Consider the following 25807-nt stretch of genomic DNA (forward strand, 5'->3'; position numbering starts at 1 on the left):
CCTGTGAAAGCAGGGTGCCCCCAAGACCTCTTTTTTTGGGAGATAGATGGGTACCAGATATTAAACTCAGAGCACTTGACCACTGAGCCCCATCCCCAGCCCTATTTTGTATTTTATTTAGAGACAGGATCCCACTGAGTTGCTTAGGCCTCACTTTTGCTGAAGCTGGCTTTGAACTCACAATCCTCCTGCCTGAGCCTCGGGAGCCACTGGGATTACAGGCATGTGACATCACACCCAGCCCATGACCACTTATTAGGAATTTTTTTTCTTTACGCTCTTGAGCTGGAGATGCATGTTGTCTTCACAGTTTCTGAGATGTTCTTAAGCTATCCTTCCTATTGTCTCTTCAAAGTACTTTGCATCTCCTTATTGGGTTTAATATTCAATAATCACACATTCTTTAGTCCCAGGTTTTCTTGGAATTTTGTTGGCCATACTGTAAGTCTTTCAAATCATTCTGCTCTGATGTTTTAACCCTCATAGTAATCTTGGCTAAAAGCCTCCAACAATAACCAGGAAATCTACTGAATGTTGTGCTACCTTGAAATTTTCTCTCCTAGATTAGGTGGTATATCACCTTTAAATTTAGCCTCACAAAAAGTCTCAAGGCATGGACAAAATATAGACAACTTCTTTGCCAGAACATGAGTTCTCCTCTGAAACCTCGTATTCATACAGCCTTGAATACAAGGCTGTATTCATACAGCCTTGAGTGTCCACAATCTATTGGCATCTGGTCTTCTGAGCTCCCACTGGAATTGCCCACTAAGCTCTACTCACAGCTTTCTAAAGCTTTCCAGCTTGCATCTTTAAATGTTTCAAAATTTCTCCCCACAAAAACCAGGTCCAAAGGCTTCTGAAACACATGGTCAGGTTAGTCCCAGCGATGACACGACTTTGGGTACTGATTTCTATTTTAGCCAACTTTTGCATTGCTGTGACCAATATACCTGACAATTACAAGTTAGAGAGGAAAAGGGTTATCTTGGCTCACTGTTTCAGAGGTTCGGTCCACAGTTGGCCACCTCCATAGCTCTGGGCCAGAGGTGAGGCAGAGCACTGTGGTAGAAGGACCTCAAGGGAAAACAGCTCCAAGAAGGAGAGAGAGAGAGAGAGTGTGTGTGTTCTTCTTACCCAGGAAAAAAATATAAACCCCAAAGGCCTCCCCCAGCCAGCTCCTTCTTTCAGTCCCAGCCCACCTGCCTGTAGTTCCTGCCTGGTTAATCTGCACCACTGGATTAAATCTCTGATCAGGTCGTACCTCTCATAATCTAACCATTTCACCTCTGAACGTTCCTGCATGGCCTTACACACGGCTCTTGGGGACACCACATCCAAACCCTAACAACAGGGTAGAATGAAATATTAAGCATGGATGATAGTGGACCAAATTGAGTGGAAGAAGAGATAAAAGTAAACACCTGGACAGCATGCGGACAGCCATGTAGGGAAGATAGCCCTGAGGGCAGTGGCCCCTGCCGGCCTGGGCTCCCCTCGCCCCTCTCTCATCAGTGACCCCTGCACTGGGTGCTCCCGGGCCCACCGTACACACAGTCATGGTGGGCAGGCTGAGCCTGAAGGACACAAAGTAAAAGGGTGATGGCGTCCTGGACAGCCCAGTATTGGAGCTACCCCCAACCCCAGCCCCAGTGGCTGGGGGCTGATAGAGGCTGGAGGTGGCAGCAGGAGTGGGACTGAGTGGCCTCTGGAATGCTGGAGCTGGATGCAGTGATGACCCCAGTGGCCCTGAACCCAACACCTTTCCCAACACCCTGCTGTCAGCTGCTCACCAAGGCTGTGCCCACTGTTCCTTGGTGAAGAAGTGGAATTTGACTCCTTACCAATGGAAGTAAGGGACACTTCCTCCATCAAGTATAACTTAGCGACACTTCATTGATGATGTGCAGCTGCCATTGGGCCTGGCAATGGCCTCTTGTAGCCAGATAATCATCTGCAGCCCCAATTGCACATGGCACAACTACAAGGCTAAGGTGCACGTTGAGCCCTGCCACATGCCCACACCCTTCTTCAGCACCACCATTCTCTACCCCAAGGACCACAAGACCATCCACACCATCACCCTAGATTACAAATGCCACAAGAACCTGAGGAGTTTCCTGTCCAGTGTGGCGCTGAGGCCAGAGTTCCCGGGCAGTGACTTGGGATTCATCTTGGATGAATGCTGCCTGGAACGTGGTGGCTTGGGGTTGAGCCAGCTCTTCCACTGTGCTGGTCTCCAGACCTCCCTGGGCAAGTTGGGCCATGTTGCCCTTGGCTTCATTCCAGCCCCAGAGTCTGACCTGGAGATACCTCTAAGCCTAGCCTGGGGAAGAAGAAAAAAGAATTACTACATCTTGAGATTACTGAGATACTTGGTTTTGTTTTTTTAATTTTCAAATTATCATTCAAAGGAGTCCACTTCCAGAGTTTCCCAAAAGTCTTGACATGGTGAGAAAATAAAAAGATAACCAAAGCAAAAGAACAATAGCAACCGTCTGAACCACGGGGGGAGGGGGACAGCTCTTCCTCCATCATCAGGGTGCCTGAAAAGAGAACTTGGAAAAGTTTCTGGGACAGAAAAACTGAGTTCTAAAACTTTTCAGCTGCAGCTGCAGCACCCACAAAAGTGGTGCTGCTTCAGTTGATTATGATGCCCCTAGGTTTTCAATCTATAGAGTACTGGGTTCCATTCCATTCTTCATTTCCACCTCCATTTGTGTTTCCTGTTAACCAAAACTTTTGGAATCCTCTAGATACTTTTTTATGATATGGAAAAATTCCAAACCAAAATAGGAGATACCTGTAAAAAAAAAAAAATCCACTTCACTGCATTCTCTCGTTTCAGAAAGTCAGGTGGCTGGATAGCCCAGTTTGGGGACAGTGGCATTCATCTGCTCCCTGCAGGTTGGTTACAGTCATGGGTTCTGGCAATGTCCTTGCACACTTGGCATCTGGTTAATGTCTTGTGTTACTCTCCCAATAAATCTTTTGGAGTTTGAAAAATACTTTCCTATTTTTTCATAAAGGAAAATGTAATAGAGGGTTCTTCTGACAGAGGTGGCATTTTAAAAGAATGCTTTCAAAAATATTTTTGGGCTGGGCACAGTGGTGCATGCCTGTAATCCCTGCAGCTCAGGAGGCTGAGATGGGAGGATTGTAAGTTCAAAGCCAGCCTCAGCAAAAAGTGAGACACTAAGCAACTCAGTGAGACCCTGTCTCTAAATAAAATACAAAATAGGGCTGGGGTGTGGCTCAGTGGTTGAGTGCCCCTGAGTTCAATTCCAATACCTCCCAAAAATATTTTAGGGAGTCTGGAAAGGAGGTTTCCACTCAGGACTGCTATGCCTAAGACCCACTACCACCAGGAGGAGACAGATGCTGGGGTCCAGCCCCGGTGGGGATCCAGGGGCCCTGAAGTGGCATCGCGAAAGAAGAAATGAGACAACAGGTTGCAAGTTACAAGCAGCCCCCAGAAAAAACCTGCTGCCCTGGAGGGGCCTTTATTTTTATACCTTTTTTACAGGTGTTTTTTCAGGTAGCGAATGAATAGCTTCAAAGCCCAAAACTTCTTTGATATACATAATTTTGAAGAGTTACAATCTTTTCTGACATACATTGATTACTAAGATATTGAGTACATTGTTCAAAATATTTTCCTGTAACCTTTGCCAATCATGATTAAGCTTTTATGTTTTTACCTTAAACACTAGGTGCTAGACTACGCAACCAGGCTATGTCTCCTGACCTATTATTAATTTTTAACTTTAAAGTATACCTATAATTATTTCATTAACCTTTAACTTTAAAGCATACTTATGATTATTGGTAAGCTTTCTTACTTCTAAACTAAAATCCCAGTAAAACACACTTAAAATAGTGAAAGTCTAATACTTAAAAAGCCTACTACTCTGAAGTGCTTCTAAAATATATCTATGTTAATTTTACATTATTTCATTTTTAATTCCCAAGGTAAGTTTCTTTTTTATATGACCTATTTAACTTCTTTCTTACAGAGTTTCCTTGATCCTTGGTCAAAGCACACCAATTCTTATGTCTGTAATCTTTAATTAAAGGGCAGACTTTACACCTCAACCCATTTGTCATTTATATTAACTATGTGTTTTCCATTTTCATCATAAATTCCTGTGCTAGGCAAAGGAGGGTCTGTTGGTGGGGTAATGTATTTTTATTAGCCTCTTGTCCTCGAGGGGATACCATAAGCTACATACAGTAGTCCTTGTACTGTTGGCACAACAATTATTTTTCTGTAGCTAGGCTGTTGAACAGGTTGTGGCTTTAGGGTGGGGTTGGGGGTGCTAGTGTAAATTGTTAACTGTGGGATAAACATTTCTTGTTTCTTAGGCTGTTGTTTGTATCCTGAGAGACATTGAAACGCACCACATGGCATGTCTCTATTGTATCCTTAATCTCATTCTGGGAATTTTCTTGCAATCTCAGGCAACACGTACTTTTCTTATTGATTGACGTATGGCCTGTTATCCATGTTCATGAGTATCATAAGCAAAATACTTAACATCCCTAATGGTTCCGGTTTCCAGACCGTGTGGCCCTGCCACAGCATCCACTGTGACCCTGTCAGACAGCGGGTGCAGGAACGCCTTCAGCAGACAAATGTTGATGTTTCTGGTGATCTGGTTCATCGTGAGGGTCTAGATGGACTCAAGCTTAGGACTTTGGTAGTATAAAAATTGTAGAGATACTGGATCTAATTCAATAAGTGAGGAATCTTGCTCAACATCCCCTGACATTATGCTTAGGTGAATTTAGTGTAAGGAATAATGTCACAACTCAGACTTTGCTACCCATCTACTGTAGCCATAGTGGACATTTCTTTCCTGCCACTGTATACATGGAAGTGACCACCGTGGGGTTGGGTGTGAACTGAACTCAAGAGCACAGCTGATCCATTGCATCAGGGATGGTGCTCAGTGGGGCAGAAGTGCCACCAGGCTGCCCTCCTCACCCACCTCCAACCACCACCCCACTACCCCACCATCCTACCACCTTCAACCCCAGACCCAGCCTTTGCTTCTTAGAACCTCCTGCCAGTCTCTGCAGGGCTGGAGTATAGAAAGAGGCAGGTGGACTTTTTCTGCCAATATTGGAAAAAATAAATCATACATACTTCCTTTGGATACATCCAAATTATGTCAAGTGCTCCAGGATTAGAGGTCTGTAAGCTCTTCCTCCTGCTATATTTCCAGGTTTTTGTGGATGGCTTCTTGGTGTCTTAAAAAGAAAAATTGAGAGCTCTCTGGGAACCCTGGAGCTACAGCAGGGATTGTTGTTATGATGAACAGGTGCCGAGAGAATTGCTCTCGCTTAGAGGCACTGAAGCCCTCTTAGAGCCATTGTGTCCTGTGACCTCTACAGACAGTAATGTCTGGTCTCTCGTGCTCCTAACAAATGGCACACATATCCTGACATATGCAGTCAGCTTCATGTTCCAAGTTTGTCAGGGTGCATCTCAGCAGGGACCCAATGAGGACTGTCACTCTGGGACCCTACAGTCCCATCGTGTGCAGAGCAACAAATACCACCTGCCTTGGAAGAATAAATTATACAACATTTATTGGTAAAAGTAAATTTTCTATCTTATGTCTTAGTGTTGACACCTAAGTGATAGGTGTGATCCTAGGAAAAATTCCCAGAGCTTTGCTCTGCCAAAATGGAGACACTTGGATGAGCTTTGAGGAACACTGTGGGTATGGTGACAGGAGACAGAATGTAGGAGAATGTGGCCTCTGAAGTGCTTTGAGGTGCTCTCATGAGACTTTTTCATCTTAGGGGATAGTGTTGAGGTCAGGCAAGTCACTTTTTTTATTAGTTCTAATCAGTTATACATGACAGTAGAAAGCTTCTCAATTCATTGTACACTAATGGAGCAGAAGTTGGCCATACATGAAGTAGAGAAAGCAAGTCACTTTAGGTGTGGAGAGAACCTGACCCTTATCAGCCAAGCATGTGGAAGTGAGTGGCGGCAGATGTGTAAGGCTCATCGTGAAAAGGTGGGGTTGATTTGGTTAAGTCATTCATTAGGGAACCAGCTGGGGTTCTAATCCTATTTTTCCTCCAAACCTGCTTTCTGACATTTGCAGAATCAGAAGCATGTGGACACACTGGGGAACTCTCCATGTGGAGTCATGTTAGTTTTCAGGGAGGAAGTGGTGATTTTTAAACTCACTGATTAAAAGCAAGCATTCTTAAGTGTGCCTTAGAAATACAGCTTGTTAATAAGAAAGCTTTTCACTCAGTCTCCTAAATTTAGGGCTTTCATGTAATAAGGGTGATTTATACTTTCAGAGAAAAGTTTTTTGCCTTTCAAAGTATAGACATTTAGAAAGACTTAGCTTAACAGGTATCTTCCCACCTGACATTGTGCCTGCTGTGGTTGCCTGTAGATTGTCACTCCTGCCTTCTTCCCTCTGTCTTTCACAGCCCCATCTTCCCTCAGGGCCATCATTATATGGCAAGGGTCTATAGCAGGGCCCCCTAAACTTTGCTGAATGGCTGTCACAATAGAAAAAAAGTGTAGTGGTAAAGTACACCCCTGCCTCACTTCAGCTTGCCACACATTTGCCATTGTCTTCTTGTTCTACATAGTAGGATCAGAGACATCAGCAGCAATGATCCCAGGGTTAGTGTTTATATCCCGGAACCTCTGGGCTTCCCTCTTATTCAGGGTTAAACCTCTAGTATCTAAGAGAGTATGCAGCACTTGCAGCTGTGAGTCTGTGTTGGAACCCAGTACATTCCCCATTTCCCCTTCCTCGAGGCTCTGTGAGGGGGCCACACCCTGTCTTATTGGCTTATCTCAGACTTCTGCCCGGGCACCAGCTCTGTGGGCTCTCTCGTCCAGCGAGGAGGTCCACAGAACAGGGAAGAGGAGAGTGTGGCTGCGGAGTGGCTAATCAAGACCTCTGGAGACCAAGCGGGAAGCAGGTCTGATTTTACTGTGCAGTTACCATATATATGTACTCAGGGAGGAGCTAAGCAGATCACGGGCAGCCACCAATGCATTCTGGCCAACTATCCCCGCAGCGACCAATCAAGGAGTGGGCCATGGAGCAAGCGCAGGGACTGCCACACAGGGCCTCATGCCCAGGGCTGTGCCTATAGGACAAGTGGTTTGCCACTCAGATGCCCTTAATGTATGCCACGTATGTAGTACTCCATGCACTTGTCCCCACAGGTGGGCACTGACCCTAAGCAAGAGAGGTGGGACAGGAAAAAGCAGAGCTCCAAGCATATCATAACTCAGAAGGCCCTGTGAGATGCTAAAGGGGGATCAAAGCAGTCTTTCAAGTAATTTTGAAGAAAAAAATTACGTGAGTTTCTGGGTTCTCAAAATAGCATTTTCTTCAAGGATCCAGATGTGAGCAAAGTTGACAATTTACTCAACTTTAAAGCTAATAGATTTCAATTTTAAAAGAAGAACAATGTGTTTTTGAAGTTTTAATTATTGTTGGAAACTTATGATTTTGAATATTTTAAAAGTAAGAATTTGAAAATGTAGCATAGTCTTGCATATTTACTTTTGGAAATTTAAGTGCATTTAATTTCTGCAAATGCAAGTTGTTTGCTTTAATTTACTAGATCAAATTGGACACCATTAATGTTTTTAAAATTTAAAGGTAGGACAGCTATTTTCTTAAAGAGCTTGTTGGCCCCTACTGGGCAGGTGTATAGACAAATCATATAAATACGCCCACGTCATCCACACATCATCTATATATACTGCACAAGTGTCAGATGTACAAATCATGCAGCCCGTGCAGCATTCTTGCTGTGCTTTCCCTGCCTGCACTGACAAACCCCCATTCGCACCAGCAAGCACATTTAATCTGCATCTCCTGCAGTCCTGGGCACCAGCTAGGCCCTCACAGAGCCTGTCTACTACTTCATGCCCAGCAACAGACCATCCTTACCCAGATGGCATACAGGAATCCCTTGCCCACTGGAGAGATGCCCACAGACTCAATGGCCTTCAACATAAACTGACCTTTCCTGCAGCCTGACACTTCCTTCCTCTCCTCTCCAAAGGACCTAGGTGGGCACATGTGTCCTAGACTATAATGCAATTCAGAATCGCTCAAGAGGCCTGAGTAATTTCTGAATATTCAATGCTCCCACACTTTCTTGGAGTGTCTAAAGTTGTAATAACAAATCCTGGAGTGCTTGCATGCCCCTGCATCCATTTCATTACAGAGAACTCTGGCCACTTGCCCTGTTTCTTCTTTGTAAGGAGTGTGATGAGAGGAGCAGACTGACAATATTTACACTGATGGTTTCAAATGCAACAATGAGTGAAGTGAGAGCACATGTGGGGAACAGGAACCCAGGAGTGAGGGGCTTGTGCCTGGGGAGCAGATAATGAACAGTGCCACTCTGCTAGCACAATCTAAATGACAGCACTTGAGGGTATGTTATCTACTTTGTGAGTGCTTCAAATAGTCGTTAATAACATGCTTATTCACAGCAAGTACCAATATTACAGAGGGTTCTAAAGGGCATCAAATCTACCCAAAAAAAAAATTAAAGGGAAATCTTAGGGCAGGGCACCCTCATTTCCCATGATTCTTCCATATTGTGAGAAGCGATCTTTCTCCAGCAGCTCAGTTGAGTGCCAGTGAAGCAACTTTTGTCACCACTTTCCTTTGCAGAGCACCTGGAGATACTGTACAGTTCAAGGAGATGCTCAAAAGACAGTGCTCACTCTGTTCTCCAGGTTTCCATAAGAGTGTTGAGTACAGACCCAGAGATTAGAACATGTCAAAGACAACACCTTTGGTGACATTCAAGACAGTAAACAAAAGGTGCCCACAAACACCTAGAGTCCTCTGCTCTCCGTACTGGGCTATGAAATGGTGCTGTAAAACTCCCTTAGATTGCTTAAGCTGGGTTCAGTGGTGCACATGTGTAATCCCATTGGCATGAGAGGCAGAGGCAGGAGGATCATGAGTTCAAAGACAGCCTAAGAAATGTAGCAAGGCCATGAGCAACTCAGCAAAACTGTCTCTAAAAAAATATATTAAAAAGGGCTAGAGGTGAGGCTCAGTGTATAAGCACCCCTTGGTTCAATCTCCAATGCTCTGCCCCAAGATTTTAACTTTAAGTATTTAGTTGACATTTTTACTTTGACTATAATTCATTCCATTTTGGCAAACACAAGAAATTTGTTGGGAGGCATTAGAAATATCGTAAAACTCATTGGGTTTGTGATCATCCAAGTGTAAAAAAAAAAAAAAAAACTTCTTTCCGTGAATATTTAAGATCTGTGCATGTATTTTTTTTTCAAGGCACTGTGGCACATGCCAGTAATACCAGTGACTCAGAGACTGAGGCAGGAGAAGTGCAATTCTGAGGCCAGCCTCAGCAACTTAGCAAGACACCCAACAACTTAGTAAGACCGTTTCTCAAAGTAAAAAATTAGAGATGTTGCTCAGTGATATAGGAGCCAAAAAAAATATTTTTCTTTATAATACTGTTTCACACATACAACTTAATAAAATACCACCAATATTCCATGTCACCCTAGGTTAAATAGATAAGGTAATCACAATTATTGCACTTGATTGACTGTCCCATCTACTTAGCAGTCTCCATTCTTGGTTGAAGGTATATGATTTTTCAATTATCACAGAAAACTGGGCTCAAGACTTACCATCTTGAAGCAGTTACTTCATGGTTCATTTGGGAAACTGATTATCTTTTGTGAAAACAAGGAAAATCATGGCGACATCAAATATACTTTGTGTTTTGTTTTTGTTTTTGTTTTTTTAGGAAGTGAGGGGCTCATGTTGTACTACACAATTATAGTGGAGCAAATAAATGAAACACGACACATTAATCATTGTAACAATAGTCCACTTTATGCTTAGAATATAATCCTTCTGCTCTGCCAATGCAACTTATTTTTTAAAGTTCATGTTTCTTTTTCCTCCTCTCCCCTTCTCTCACCTGATGGGAAACAGGATTACATTTGTTCCTCATCCTAGGGAAAATAATTGTGTGTCCTTGAGTACATGCCCACCATAAGAACAAAGAGATCCATATGTTGGGGATGGCACCAGAAGAACTCAGAAATGACTATCTCCCAAATTAGCAACTGAATGAAAACTCCAAACAGGGAACACATGGGATGCATTCCTTGAGTCACCCCTTTAAAAACCTTCTGTTTCTGCTGATAGACAGAGACAGGATTCCCCTGTGTTTCTCCCTTGTAGCAAAGCAATAAACCTATTTTTCTTTTTTCTCAAAACCATGTCCTCATTATTGGAATGGATTGAAAGACAAGGACCAAGATTTTGGCAACACACATTTAAAAAAGAAATGTAAACTTCCCATTCCAAAGCCTGCTCTCATGACTTGCTGACAAGCATGTATGGTGACATTCAATGTCATGGTGCCTAAAATAGGAACACATGCCAATAGAAAAAGAGAGAGCCATCTGGGGTGACTGATTCAGGTACCCCACTTCTGCATATGTGTTCAAAGCAAATGATGGATTTATACACACAGATGTGTGGGGAAAATATGTTCCAGGGATCTAGGATCTTATTATGCAGTAAACGGACTATAGCTATTAATATGTGGTGCAATCAAAGATTGTTTTTCCCATAATTATGCAAAATATATGAAGTGAAAGATATGTGAATTACTGGTTGGATCATTTAAAATATACATGTATCATCTGAACACAATACTTAATTTCTTACCTGTAAAATGAAAATTATTCATTCTCTAGTGCAGTAACCTGGGCTGAGGTTGTAGCGCTTGCCTAGCATCCTTGAGGCACTGGGTTCAATCCTCAGCACCACGTATAAATAAATACATAACAAAGGTATTATGTTCATTTTCAACTAAAAAAAATTTTTTTAATTGCAGCAACTACCAGGTTCTACCAAATTAAAACTTAACATGCGGGGCTGGGGTTATGGCTCAGCGGTAGAGCGCTCGCCTAGCATTTGCGAGGCCCTGGGTTCGATCCTCAGCACCACATAAAAATAAATAATAAAGATATTGTGCTCAACTATAAAATAAATATTTTTTTAAAAAAACTTAACATGCCTTAGACAACTTTAAATGACTCATCAGAACCAAAGCAGTTTCCTGCATGAGATGTTCTGGAATAGAAACAAGCAGAAAATGTGGAGTCATAACCCTTGGAATGGCTGATGGCTATGTAGATGAAACTTAAATCAAAGGATCCTACACACACACTGCTTTCATGTCTTTTATGCATAAAATTTATCATTACCTTGCAATATTTAAAAATCCCAATCAACTGAAATCAACTGGATGTTTGTGTATGTTCTGTTGAGCCAAAAGGCTAACACACACACACACACCAAAAAAAAAAAAAAATAAGGTAATATTTTTTGTTTTGTGCATAGCTTGGGAACCAAAATGGTAAATACTCAAATGTCTCACCTGAATAAGAACTTCATTTTTCTCTGTGGGGTGGCATGTGCTCATGTTCCTGTTAAGACCAGAAAGGGACAGGTGTAATTTAGAGAATCTCATAAGAACTCAGGGGTAGAGAAGTGTGGGGAGCCTGTGTCATAGACTTTCTATCCTTTAGTCCAAAAATGTATAATAACCATGATAAATTCTAGAGCAGAATAAAAGATGGCCAAAGTAAAAGGATATATAATTATGTAAATTCTGCGGGAGGTTTCCATGTCCATGAGTATGGCTCTTTCTTTTCACCCTCATTTTTGGGCTCTTGTTTCTGATTATATCACCCTGCTGTTGTCCAAGTCTAAACAGGTATCTGATATTGGGCAAAAATATCTTTCTGAACGTTTTGATGTGATTCAGTTTGCTTCAGGGTTTACTCTTGGGGAATTCATGAGGAACGTCTTGGGTTCTTCAGTCTTTTTGTCATTGTTTTCTATGACATATGACAGGAGCCAGGATGGGCCAGTGTCCAGCTGACCACATATCTTCCCAGGCAAGTACTGAGAATAATTTTCTCCAATTGTCCTCCTTATTACAAAATATGCACTGGTATATTCTCCAGTAGGAATTCTCTGCTGTTGTGTAAGTGTTGTTTTGTGATTAAAACCTTTTCCACATACTTCACACTTGTAGGACATTTCTCCATGAATTATTTGGTGTTGAGTAACGCCATCTCTTTGAGTAAACCTTTTCCACAGTCATTACTTTTGTAGGGATTTTCTCCGTATTAAGTGTTCAGTGAGGTGTGCTTTTTTCCTTAAAATTTTCCCACATTCTTCACATTTGTAGGAATGCTTTCTAGTATTAAGTCTCATATGTATAAAAAGAATTGATCTAAAACCAAAGGCTTTGCCACATTCTTCACATATGTAGGCCCTCTCTCCTGTATGAATCCTCTGGTGTTCAATAAAGATAAGCAAGCCTTAAAAATCTTTGCTACATTTTTTACATCTGTAGGGCTTCACTCCGGGATGAATTCTCTGGCATTGAGTAAGGTACTCTCTTTTAGTAAAACTTTTACCATATTCTTCACCTATGTGGTGATAAAAAATAAAAATAGAAGCAAATATACTTTGAATGGCAATAGAAAGAAGGATCAGGCATATCTTTTTTTAAAAAAAAATATTTTTAGTTGTAGATGGACACAGTACCTTTATTTATTTATTTATTTGTATGTGGTGCTGAGGATCAAACCCAGTACCTCACATGTGCTAGGCAAGTGCTCTACCACTGAACCACAACCCCAGCTTGGATCAGGCATATCTTAATTTCACATTATATTGCCCAAATTTGAGAAATATTGGAAATTGCCAATGAATCAAAAAATGTAGGTTAAAAACATTATTAATTGTTGTGAGAAAACCTATACTACAACATGAAATCTAAATGAAACATAGAAAAGGAAAAAAAGAAAAAGAAAATTTAATGAACAAAATTCTGAATAACCATGAATGTATTATTTTACAACCTCTTTTAATATCACTACAAATTTCACCTCTGACTATGCATCCAGAATGAGCATCCACTGTGAAGCACTGGCATTCATTATGTGGCAGAATAATACCACAGAAAATAAATTATAAGTATTCATAATAAGCTCTGATAAGGGAATTTCAATGAATAAATATATAAATGATATTAGAAAAGTTGTTTTATGATTCTAATAGGTGACAATGGCCTCCCCAGAGGTCTGCAGGAGACTCCCTAAATAATGGAAATGCTGTCAGATCATGCTGACCCTTACAAGCAAATGAGAGGGTGTGAGCTGTGGATTTGAATATAGTGGGACATCACTGCAGGAGAAGGAGGGACAAAAGAAGGTGAAAGCATGCCAAATGGGACAGTACGTGTCCTTCTGGGATAAAAGAGAAAACTATGCTTCTGGAAAACCACTCCTGTGCCATAATAACTTCACTAATGTTTAAATTTGGCTTTGTCCTTTACCTTTAGACGAAGAGGACAGCCCAACTGTGTCCTCTGCTTCATGAATTCTATCCACCTGGGCACATGGCTCAGAGCTCTCTACTTTGCTCCACAGAAGATGTCAAAATACAGCTTAGAGACAATGTGTTCAATGGAAAATGAAATGACTGTTTCCTGGGATTCTCCCTCTGACTACTGATGCTTCTATTCTGTAGCATATAGGGAAGAATTTGGACTTTGATGTGTAGGTCACATCATTCCATATCACTGAATTACTGTAAGTACCACTGATTTAAAGTGAAAGGTGTATATCATCTCAAGAAAGGGAGAAAATAAGGAATAAAAGAAATGGCATTAAGGGGCTGGGGATGTGGCTCAAGTGGTAGCGTGCTCGTCTGGCATGCATGTGGCCCGGGTTCGATCCTCAGCACCACATACCAACAAAGATGTTGTGTCCACCAATAACTAAAAAATAAATATTAAAATTCTCTCTCTCTTTAAAAAAAAAAAGAAATTACATTAGGGCTGGGTCATAGCTCAGTTAGTAGAGTGCTTGCCTCATGGGCACAAGGCCATGGGTTCAATCTCCAGCACCACAAATAATAAAGAAAGAAATGACATTAACATTTTCTTCTCGGTAACAGCTGACAAAACTTTCTCTCTCTCTCTCTCTCTCTCTCTCTCTCTCTCTCTCTCTCTCTCGTGTGTGTGTGTGTGTGTGTGTGTGTGTGTGTATGTATGAGATAATGGGGACTGAGCTTAGGGACACTTGACCCCTTGGCCATATCCCCAGCCATACTTTGTATTTTATTTAGACACAGGGTGTCACTGAGTTGTTTATGCCTAGCTTTTTGCTGAGGCTGGCTTTGAACTCAGGATCTTCCTGTCTCAGCCTCGAAAGCTGCTGAGATTACAGGCATGTGCCACTATGCCTGGCTTTAAAACTTTTTCTTGAAAGCAAGAATCTGAAACTCATTCATGAAAAGCAGAAGCTTCCAAAGGGCATTCTTTGAGGGAAGGAAATTATATAATGAGCAATTCTAATTAACTAAAAATTCTGAAAGGTAGCTCTACTCACCCAGGAAGACCAGGTTTCTGTAGGTCTCTAGCATCACATCTCTGTATAAATTCTGCTGAGCAGGCTCCAGGCATTCCCTTTCCTCTTCAGAGAAATCAATGACCACATCCCTGAATGCCAACAGTTCCTGAAATAAGAATAGGTCAATTAACAGCACATTGACCTATTGATCATTCACAGAGCTTCTAAGTTGACTGAAGATGAAATGAGAGATAGTAAAACTGACTCTCGGTAGGTGACAGACTATAACTATTCAAGAAAATACTTTATAACACAGAAATACTGATACTCAGGAGGCGAAGAACAGGAGGATTGCAAGTTCAAGGCCAGTTTTGGAAATTTTTTGAGAACTTCTCTCAAAATAAAAATAGGTGGGTATGAAGCTCAGTGGTATATCACTTGCCTGCTATGTGATATTCTTTGGGTTTAATTCCAAGTACAATGAAAAAGTAGTTTGTTAAAATTCACAAGTGAAGCTGCTTGAGTCTAGACTTACCTGGAATGTTTCAGCCACTTAAAATTCTTTGATAGATATTGAGCCATTCAGATTATCTGTCTCTCATGTAAACTTTAATATTTCTTGTCTTTCAAGAAATGTGTCTGTTTTTCTGGGCTGGTGCACACCTACAATCCCAGTGGTTTGGGAGGCAGAGGAAGGGGAACTACAGGTTCGAAGCCAGCCTCAGCAAATTAGCCAGGCCCTAGGCAAATTAACAAGACCCTTTCTCAAAATAAAAAATGAAAAAAAAGGGCTGGGATGTGGCTCAGTCACTAAGCACCCCTGGGTTCTAATTTGTAGATGAATCTATAGATGAATTTGCTGTCATTTTTCTTTTAATTATCAAAAAAAATTGCATGAAATTTGCCATTATAACTCTCAAGTGCACAATTCTATGGCCTTAGGTGCTCTTATAATGTTATGCAGCCATCTCTGTCACTCATTTCTAGAACTTTTTAAGCATGCCATTATTTACACTACTGTTGCACTATTGTTAAAATAATTTTAAGAATAAGAAACAGTGACTTTATGATTACCCCTGTAGCTCTGACCAGTGGTCATCGTTACCTCCTGTAGAACCGGTTTCCTTTCCACACCATTGATCTCCCATGAGGAAGGCTGTCATGTTGCAATTGGTGCAGCCCTTCAGAGGGATCTGTGATCCAAGCTCAGTCCTTGCCCCCAAAGCCAATCCAATAATGAGGACGTGATTTTGAAAAAAGGGAAAAAGTTTTATTGACCTCAGGGGACTCCTGTCCCAGAGACTTAAGATTCTGCCCATTGGAGGGAACAGAGGGTTCTTATGGAGAGGGTTCAAAGGCTCCATTGCAGGTGCCTTATCAGGGGTCATAATTCACTCATGGGTTGGGAGGTAGCTGTTTCCTAGGCCTTCTGGTGCTGTTCCTGAAGTCTGAATTTCTGGATTCCTCCATCTGTGTGAGCTCCAGGACAGATAACTGCCTAGGAGGGCAAAAGGACTGCTCTTGCTTTCCGCAAGTTTAGTGAAGGGGAGGGGAGAAGAGAAAGGGGAACAAACCACGTCAGATTTAAGATGAGCTACAGTGGCAGAGAAGAAAGGATTATGTTCACAGCATGAAGTGGACCCATTACAATCCAAAATTGTATCTAGTGATAAATGCATACCCAAAGCTCACAAGTGTAAGGTATGATGATTTTAACAGTTTATAATAGTGGTGAAGTGTAATTTGTTAATAATTCAAAACTGCACTTAGTGGCCTTTATGTATATTAAAGAGTACAATTACAAACCTATGACAAGTGATTATTCACTCATGCCGCAGTGTTTGTGAGTGTGGAATGAATGGAAGAATGAGGTGGAAGAGCCAAGGTATTCCCCAGGCTCTGTGGACTGTGGGAAAGCAGCACAGCTTCTGACCACTAGGTGGCTCCAGGCCCGGATGCAGTTTTCCCAGCACAGTCTGTGAACCTGTGATGTATTGACAGTTGCGTTCCTTACATGCCTCCTGTGTGGTTGGGTGTGTTGATATGTCATTGCACATCTGTACATTCCCTGCCCCATTTTGAAAAATCTCCTTCATGAGATGGTAATGATTATGTACAGGGCATTGTTTTAAAAAATCCTTTCTTGGGAAATTAAAGCAATAGCAACCTTATGTTTGTTCCCAAAATGTTTTGGTGAAATTTTTCTATCCAGGAGAATTCCAAAGTCAGGTTAGACACCACTCTGCTGATCAGTGGAGGTCTTTCTGCTGAAGAGCCTGGATTTCCTCCCTCAGTCCCTTGTCTGCTTGCCACAGCCTGACACACATGGCTTCTCCTGACCTCTGGGTCTCCCACCACCAACAGACCCTCAATGCCTGTCTTCTGTCCCCATGTGATTGTTGTCTCTTTCCTAACTTTAGCAAGACTTTCTGGGAGAGGGGAGCATTTTAATTTTTTTGCTTATGTGTTTATTTTTGCAAGCATAAATGGGTCCCTCAGTGTGGGAAAGGAGTAAGAGTGAGTGGATTGACACACAGGTGAGGGGTGAGACTGCACAGAGAGCAGACCCCAACCTTTGCACACCTGCAGGGACTCCTTCCCTTGGTATGCTGCAAACTGTGTCCCTACAGGGAAGCTGAGTTCAGGACCAGCTCTATTTGTTGGTGTCATGACCTTAGCCTCAGTTATCATCTATAGAAAGCATATAAGACCCTCCAGCCACCCCTGGAAGCTGATGGTTAGATGCAAGACACCGGGCTGAAGATATAGCTCAGTTGGTAGAGTGTTGCCTCACATGCACAAGGGCCTGGGTTCAATCCTCAGTACCACCAAAAAAAAAAAGGAAAAAAGATGTTCAGTTACAAATTTGGGGGGCTGGGGACGTGGCTCAAGCGGTAGGTAGCACGCTCACCTGACATGCGTGCGACCCGGGTTCAATCCTCAGCACCACATACAAAGATGTTGTGTCTGCCGATAACTTAAAAATAAATATTAAAAAATTCTCTCTCTAAAAAAAAATAGATGCAAGACACCTAAGATCAGTGGACTTTATTCCTTTTACTCCTAGAGCCATAATTCCGAATAGGGGCAATTTTTCCCACTGTGGGAACATTTGGCAATGTCTGGAGACATTTTGGGGTCATGAAAGTTGGGAGAGGTTTGCTCTCAGCCTTTAGTGGATAGAGGGCTCAGAGCTGCTACACATCCTGCAATGTACAGAATGCCTCCCATGGCAGAGATGGCCTATCCCAAGTTTTACAGAGGTGAGGCCAAGCAGTCTGTTCTGAAGTCCACAAGATAGTGGACAGTAGGACCCTTAAAGGTCTACCTGTAGTATGAGGTATTTACCTGAAATCACTTAATGTGAATATAGGTTTTTAGTGTTAAACACATATCTATATGAGTTTCTATGTCTAGAAAAAGTGAAAGAATGTACAGAGAAATACTTCAAGAAATAGGATAAAAGACAAGTTTTGGGTTTTGTAACTTTCTGCATTTTTATGTCTTTTAAATGGTGATCTCACATTATTTTATAGTTAGAAAAACAAAAGCAAATGGTAAAGCCATTTGCCTTGATGTGAGGAGTTGGGTTGGACTGTAACTAACCGTGGTCTGCCTCTCCTAGGTTGCCTGGGCCCTTCCAGCACCAAGTACAAGTGACTAGCAGAACCTCAGTTTGGATGTATCCGTCCCCTTGATCCTGGCAGCATGCTGGGCTATGGACTGATAGCCAGTCCATAGCCCAGCATGCTGCCAGGGTCAAGGAGGAGGAGAAGGAGGCCTGAAGGAGAAGGAGGCCTGCTTACTTTTATGAGAAGTAAGTGAAACCTGATGTTTTGGGGTGTGGGGGAGAGCCATCCAGGGCTCTTGCTGCCCTACCCTGCCGTTCCCTCCACAGCCACACTGCAGACACAGTCCACTTGGCCCTCATGAGTAGGGGTGCTGTCTCATATTTCCTTCCCTTGAGTCTCCTCCTGCCTGTTCCTTAAAGCCATCCTCTGAAACCCAGGCTTGATGCCTCTCTTCCCCTCAGCTATAAGTGGGCCCTACTCGAGACTATGTCCCCTGTGCATGTGTCTTCCTTGTGGAGGTGACATGGGTCGGCAGCACACAGTGTGGGGACGCTCAGTGCAGATGGAAATGTGACAGCTCTGCTCACTGCCATGAGCATGTCAGCCACGCCCCCTGCTGCTTATTGAGAACCCCCAAGGCCAGCATCGGTAGGAAGAGATCCAGAGGCCTCGGGCTCATGAGCTGTGCAGCCTTCGCTGGGTGTGGTGGTGCACACCTGCAATCCCAGGGACTCCGGAGGCTGAGGCAGGAGGACCCTATGTTCAAAGCCACCTTCAGCAACCTAGCCAGTTCCTAAGCAACTCAGCAAGATCCTATCTCTAACGAAAATACAAAAAGGGCTGGGGATGTGGCCCAGTAAAAGCAACCCTCAATTCAATCCCTGGTAGAAAAAAGAGTGTGGTCTGTTGGCAGGAGAACAGTGGCCAGTGGCCACCTCTGCAAGGGCTTGTTCTGCACTGAAGTCTGGGTGGGTAGCATCCACAGGCATCTAGAGGGACCACATGAGAGAGTCAAGAGCCAAGGTGAAGGTCCTAGAGGAAGGCAGCCTTACCCACACCCATAGCCTCTGGCAGAGGGTCCTGGTCCTATCACCATGTACTACAAACTGAAATCCAGCTCAGGAACCACAGTGATGGTGATTTTAACAAATTTCCCCACTGGGCTCTCTGGGTGCAGCTGCAATAGTAGAAGGAGCATCAATCAGCAGAGCCAGCTTGCCCATACCTACCCTTGAACCATGACCATCTCTGTGCCAAGCCTCTGTCTCCAGTGTAAATTGCCAGGATTTTCTATATTTATGTCAATACACCAAAAACATACTGCAACAGAAAATATGGTTCCAAAGCCACTGTCCTTCCCCAGCTTCCAACCATACCTCCTGTGCCTGTCCTCTCTGGTGGCATCTCATTCACACTGACCGCCTTGCTCCCCAGCACACCAGGTGTGTCTCACTGCAAGACAGCTTGTTATCCCTTGATGCAGCACCTGCCTTACAGACACCTCAGAACACCAGTCACAGCTGCGCTGCTGGGGTGCCCAGGCAGCCTGTTCAGCTGGGGGTTGGCCTCAGGTTAACCTAGGTGCCATCTTTCCCATCCTGGGCCATGTTCTTATTGCAGATCACAGGATCTAACAGGACAGGACAGAACACATAAGCACAAGACAGTCCTGTGTTCTCATTGACCTTAACCATTCATTGTGGGGGGGCATCACACTGAGTGACCAGCATTTTCCTTCTTGTGATGGGTAGAGGCTCTGCCAGTCACTTCTGTGGTGATCTGGCCACATTCAAAGTGGCCCCAGACGGCTGCCCCATCCTCGAAGTAGCAGAATGTGTCCTCATGCCTAGGAGTGGCCTTCCACAGCCCCAGGGGTAGAATTACCTTACCTGTCCTTGTAACCCTGCCCCTCTTGACCTTTTCTGGATGGAATTTTCTAAAGAATGAGGATCCCCTCAATAAAAGTTCATTTTTGAACGTGCTGCTCCCTCTCGCCCACCTGTCGTGACATTCCTCGCTCTCCCGTGTGGGGGGCTTGAGGCTAAGAGCGGAGGAGCCGTCCTGAAGCTTGATTTAAAGGTAAAGTGTGTGTCTGTGTTTAATTTGGTATCCTAGGAAATTCACTCAAGGACTTTTAGTTTAGCCTCCCGGGCTGGTTGGGGGCGGCAATTCATGTTTATTTTTTGTACAGAAAATGTTTTTAATTAAAATTTAACTAAGTTGGCTATATTCCCAGCTTTAGAAGCAGAGAACGGGAGCTTGCCCTGCCCAAGGTGGGGGGTGCTGCCATCCCGTGCACTGGGGTGGCTGTGTTGTAGTTAAGAACTGGGACCTCAACGCCATCTGCCTGAGGAAGTGCTTTTCTATCTAGCTTATTGTCCTGTCTTAGTTCATTTTCCTCTTATAAACCTCTATTAAATGTTACCTAGGAAAGGCTGACATAGTCTGTAATGAAAACATTATTGTCTGTTCTCTGCCACCTCCATGTCTATCACTCTGCAATGTGATTGATTCCAAGCACTGATCACCATATTACATCATCCAGTCTATTGTTTGCCTCACTATGCAAAGTATGAGCTCCCCAGAGACCAGAATTTTGCCTGTACTGTCCTGCAAGATGGTGAATGAATGAATTCTACATCTCTAGTTCTGGGACAGATTTGTCAGATAAGACCCTAAATTCCGTGTCTTTCAGCTTGGAAAGTCCATTTTGAAAATGCCAGAGTGCCCATTCCAGATGCCCTTGGAGAAGCTGCAATCAGGTTCAAGGTGAGTTTCTAGCACAGTGCTGTGTAGGTGCAGTGTGACAGCTGTGACATAATGCTCCCCCTTTCTGTTCCACCCTTGCTTGGTCAGTGAGCATGGATGGCTCTGTTGGGAAACTGGCAACATGGAGACTGGAAACTTGCCTAACTCCTGCAGGATGGTGCTGTGGTCAGGACTGGGAATCGACTCCCTCTCTAAGACTTCCTGTTTGGCTGGAACAGTAAGGACTGGAGTTCTCCCTGCCAGTGGTCGTAAGGAAGAAGCCAGTGGGTTCCTTGTTACCAGCGCCAAGTGTTTGGGTCCAGAAATGGTGGGAAAAAGATGAGAAACAGGAAATCTAAACACAGGCAAGGATTTATTGAAGATAGTCCTATAATCTGTCTCCAGGGTTTAGGGGCATCTTTGTGGCTTGAGAGCCCCATTGAGCAAGTGAAATTGGCAGATGACATGAAGATGTGAGCAAGGGGAACACCCTACTCCATGGTAGGATGGCTCCAAAGTAGACTAAAATTAACTCAACTAAAGAGAGATTTTTTTATTGTAAGGATTACTGTAATCTCAAAATTAAAAAGGAAATAATACAAAACTATGTAAAGGTCTGGGTGAAATATAAAAGGTATGTAACTTTTTAATATAAAAAGCTTTAAATGACAGTAAAACGTGTACAGCATTTCATATGTATTAGAGTTGATAAAGTTATACGTCTTTATGAAAGCTAAATGGATAGGAAGGACACATTAGAGTTATTATACAAAGTCTGCTTCTTGGTTCAAAGCCATTATACAAACCAAGTTTTTTTTTTTTCTCTCATCAGTTTCATCTTGTATTTTCCTTGTAAAACTTTTTAACTGTTGCCTGCTAGTATTTTGCAGAAGTACTACTCTAACAGAACAGCCTGAGTTGATTAAAGACAATAACCATCACCTATAGGACAGGTAGGATATGATGTTGACTCCCAGCTCTAATATTAATCCTAATTAAATGAAAGGATGTGGGAGGCCATCCTCGCATGTGATTTGAGTTATCTCCCTGGCTGGGTAACAGGTGCTTAGACACAGCTGTGTTATTGCCTTCCCCACCCTTTCCCAGGTCCGAGGGCTTGTCTGTGCAGAGGCGTGCCTGGCCACTGCCCCAAAGACCCAATTGTCGCCCTTGACATTGGGATGCTGCCCCCCTTGACCTTCACTGGATGGGATTTTCCCTGGAAGTTTCTGTTCCCCAATAAAAGTCCACTCCCTGGTGTGTTCTCTCTCTCTCTGTCTCTCTCTCTCTCTCTCTCTCTCTTTCGCTCTCGCTCACTCACTCTCTCTCACTCTCTCACTCTCTCTTGCTCTCTCTCACTAGTCTCTTCTGTAAACCTCGCCATCGCATTAGGTGGCTGGAGGCAGGAGCTAGAAGAAGCCGTCTCAGAGCTGGTATTAATGGTAATAAGAGTCTTTTCTCTTTAATTTAAAACTCCCTAGCAATTACTTATGAACCCAACCTTCTTTCATGAAGCCAGCGCTGGTCGAGTGGCAGAGAAAGATAATATACAATCATAGACATTAAAGTTAAAGCCCATCACTCCCACTTCAAGACTGGTGTTAACTGTCCTGCTCAGTATTTAAAACCTAAATTTGGGGATGAAAGGCAAGGAAGTAAAGGGATAAGGACAAAGTGGCCAATATTTTAATTTTTTCCCTCTAGGTTCAGGCAGGACCAAGGAAATGATAGAACCTCTCTCAAAGCTCTGCAAACCCAGTGAGTCACTCAACCTCCCAATCAGGGGGATCATGAGGACCCTAGAGAACAGGAAGCCACCAGTGCACAGTCTGCATTAGAGTGGGACTTCTCCATGATGTTTCCAAAGGAAGCCATATATGGTCAGCAAGGCCCTGAACCATCCTGGAAGATGGCACAACTAGTAGAGCAAGACCAAAGGAGCCAAGAAGCTTCTCACAAGTTGCCAAGAGTGATCACTAAGGAATCTCAGTCGACTCTTAAGACAGGAGCATAGCCAGTTTCGGTGGTGTATGCCTGTAATCTCAGCGGCTGGGGAGGCTGAGACAGAAGGATTGCAAGTTCAAACCCAGCCTCAGCAACTTAGGGAGGCCCTAAACAACTCAGTGATACCCTGACTCTACATAAAATATAAAATAGGGCTGGGGATGTGGCTCAGTGGCCGAATGCCCCTGGGTTCAATCACTGAGCACCTGGCACTGTGCCTAATCATAGACTGCAGTCAGGGGCCAGATGGAAGCTGTCCTCACAGAGGGCCCTCAAGGAAGCTGGCACTTCCATCCAGCCTCCAGGCCCCCACCACAGAGCTCAGAAGCAGCAGCAGCAGCTCCCACTCCAAATCCCGTGACCAACTCGACTGCAGCTCCTATCTCAGCACCCAGGAGATCGCCGACATGCCCAGAGTAACCTTGCCAGCTTCTGCAGCTCCATCCTGAAGCTGCCAGCGTCAACTTGGTCTCAGAGCCTCCTGACGGCCAGGAGAGTAACACGACTGCCACATGTCCCTCCTGGTGCCAGCACATCCCAATCAACATCCTCAGAGAGGACCTGATGCTTTGGATCTCAGACATGGCTTCTAAACTTCCCTAGAGCAGCATGGCGGCCTGTAGTGCCCTGGGGTCTGGGCTTCTGTGGTGTTGCCGTGTGCCAGGGCTCTGGAATTTGGCTGCCCAGGGACCACTGGCATCAGCTTGGCATCAGCAGCACCTCCTGGTCTTCAGGCTGGAGCAGGCTCATGACTACAACAGGCACCCTCAGGCTCCATGTCTTGGTTCTGCAGCTCCAGGTCCCACCCCAGCTCTCTGGTGGGCAACCGCTCACCCTCCCTGTGAGCCTGACTGTGGACAGTGGCAACACGTAGGAGAGCATCCTGGTGAGCTGCTGGTGGGGTTATCCTCTTGGTGCCCTTGGTTGTCAAGGCAACAAACACAAACTGAATAACATGCACCAGCCCCACCCTCCTAGAGTTGGCCTTCTAGTGGGTCGGGAAGGATGGATGGGAATAAAGAAGACAGAGGCAGTGCTATGCTCTGACCTGTAAGGAGGAGGGATCAGAGTGCCCAGCCCCCATTTGGGAATGGGCCTGTGGGTTGGGGGCTGGCAGCAAGGTACCCAAGACTGAGGCCTGGCACATAGGTGGCACTGGGCATCCAGCCTTCCCCTCCTCTCTTGGTGGTTGGGACTAGAGTGGGTCTGCCCCTGGTTGACTGGTCCTCTTACTTCTGTGGCTCCCCATGGAACAAAGGGAGGTGCAGGCTGGTGAAGGAGAATGGGGCTGGGGTATTTAGGAAGATCACTGCTCATTACATGGACGTCACCCTCAGGAAGCAGGAGGATATGAGGCCCCCAAAACCAAACTGTATCCCTGTGCTCAGAGCCAAAGTAGTTCCTGATGGTGCCTGGCCAATGGACTCTGGGCCACCACTTGAGCTCATATCCAGGCCCTGATGCCCTGTTCACAACCCTGATCCAGGAGACCAGCCAAGAGAAGGCTTCTGCCATCATCCAAGGCCATGGACTGGCACAACCTGGACAAGGGTGAGCTGGGGGACCATAAGCTACAGCAGACTGTCTCGGGGGTCACAGGAGAGAATTAGTCCACAGGAGAATTAGGCAGTGGGGAGAGGTGACAGAGGATTGGGGTAAGCACCACTCCCAGTCCCAGATCCAAGCACCATGGCCCAGGAAAATACACCAAGGGTAGAGTGGGGCCTGTGCAGAAGGCAGCCTCCCTGAGCAGCCCTGGATGTCCCCTCATTGCCCAGCAGCTGCTGGACCTCCCCACCATGTGTCCTCCTCTAAACCTGGACAAGCTGTGCAAAGCAACATCAGAGGAGAGCAAAGAGAAAAGGGTTTTCAAGGGCAGGGTGGCCTGTGGCTCTCTGGAAGGGGTGATTCCTGCCCCAGATGGGAAACTCGCACATCAGATGGAATCAGCCCTGCTGTGGGCCAAAGCACCCCACGGAACACCTGTGCAGGCATGAAGCCCTCCCTAGAGGGAGCCCAGTCGGCATTGTGGGAACAGGGGCGACACAGCCAAGAACAAGAGAGTGGGGAGGAAGGGACCAGGAAGAAGATACAGTCCCCCAGGGCAAGTCACAGTGGCACACTTCCTCCAGCCACGCCCCCCACCTTCCTCCAGCTCCCACATGCGCCCCCCCAAGTCCTTTCAGCTGTCAGTGAATTAGTCCACTAACAAGGTCAGAGCCCTCAGATCCTATCAGTTCCCACAATCCCCCTGTGAACATTGCTGTGCTGGGAAGCAAGCCTTCAACACACGACACTCTAGGGGACATTTCAGATCCAAACCACAACCAGCTCCAGGTCAAGATGGGACACTCAGAGTCCAAGGAGCTTGTTAATAAGAGGCCTTAGGTGTGTTCAGGGCCTCGGCAGTCTGTCTCCAGGCAGGAGTCGGGGGGACAGGGAGCCCCGGTGGGCTTGGAGCTGATTTGGACGGATCTCAGGTCTGTGGCTCAAGCCTGTCCTTAAGGAGGCTCTCAGCTGGGGTGTGGGTGTCCTGCAGTGTCCCCCTTGAGTCCCACTGACCACCTCTTGCCCCAGTCCCACCAAGTGGAAGATCCATGAAAATGCCAACGTGTTCTGCAGTGTGAACTCTCGTGACAATTATGATTTTGCCTGAAGAAGTCGACCTTCACCTGGGAGGCAAAAGTCAAGCACAGAGCCAGTTCAACCCTCCCTCACGTGAAGCAGAGATAGCTCAAGACTGCCAAGAGCATCGTCTGAGGATATCGCCCTGGGGTCTGGCTGGCCAGTGGTGAAGCACTTTCAGACTAGAGTGTCCAGATCAAGCAGGACTCCCCCCATTTTAAATATGTGTGTGTGTGTGTGTGTGTGTGTGTGTGTGTGTGTGTGTATATATATTTTTTTTTTCATTTGTACAGGGACACATAAATTTATTTTTATATGGTGCTGAGGATCAAACCCAGGGCCTCACACGTGCTAGAAGGTGCTGTACCACTGAGCCACAGCGCCAGCCCAAGCAGGCCCCTCTGACCAC

The 25807-nt window shown here is 44.6% G+C and overlaps 1 pseudogene; it reads left to right on the forward strand.

The window, feature by feature from the left end:
• Window positions 1–1559: 1559 nt before the first annotated feature.
• On the forward strand, window positions 1560–25429 carry LOC113200625 (refilin-B pseudogene; annotated as a pseudogene).
• Window positions 25430–25807: the final 378 nt, after the last annotated feature.

Source organism: Urocitellus parryii, chromosome 12 (assembly GCF_045843805.1).
Source record: "Urocitellus parryii isolate mUroPar1 chromosome 12, mUroPar1.hap1, whole genome shotgun sequence".
NCBI lineage: Eukaryota > Metazoa > Chordata > Mammalia > Rodentia > Sciuridae > Urocitellus > Urocitellus parryii.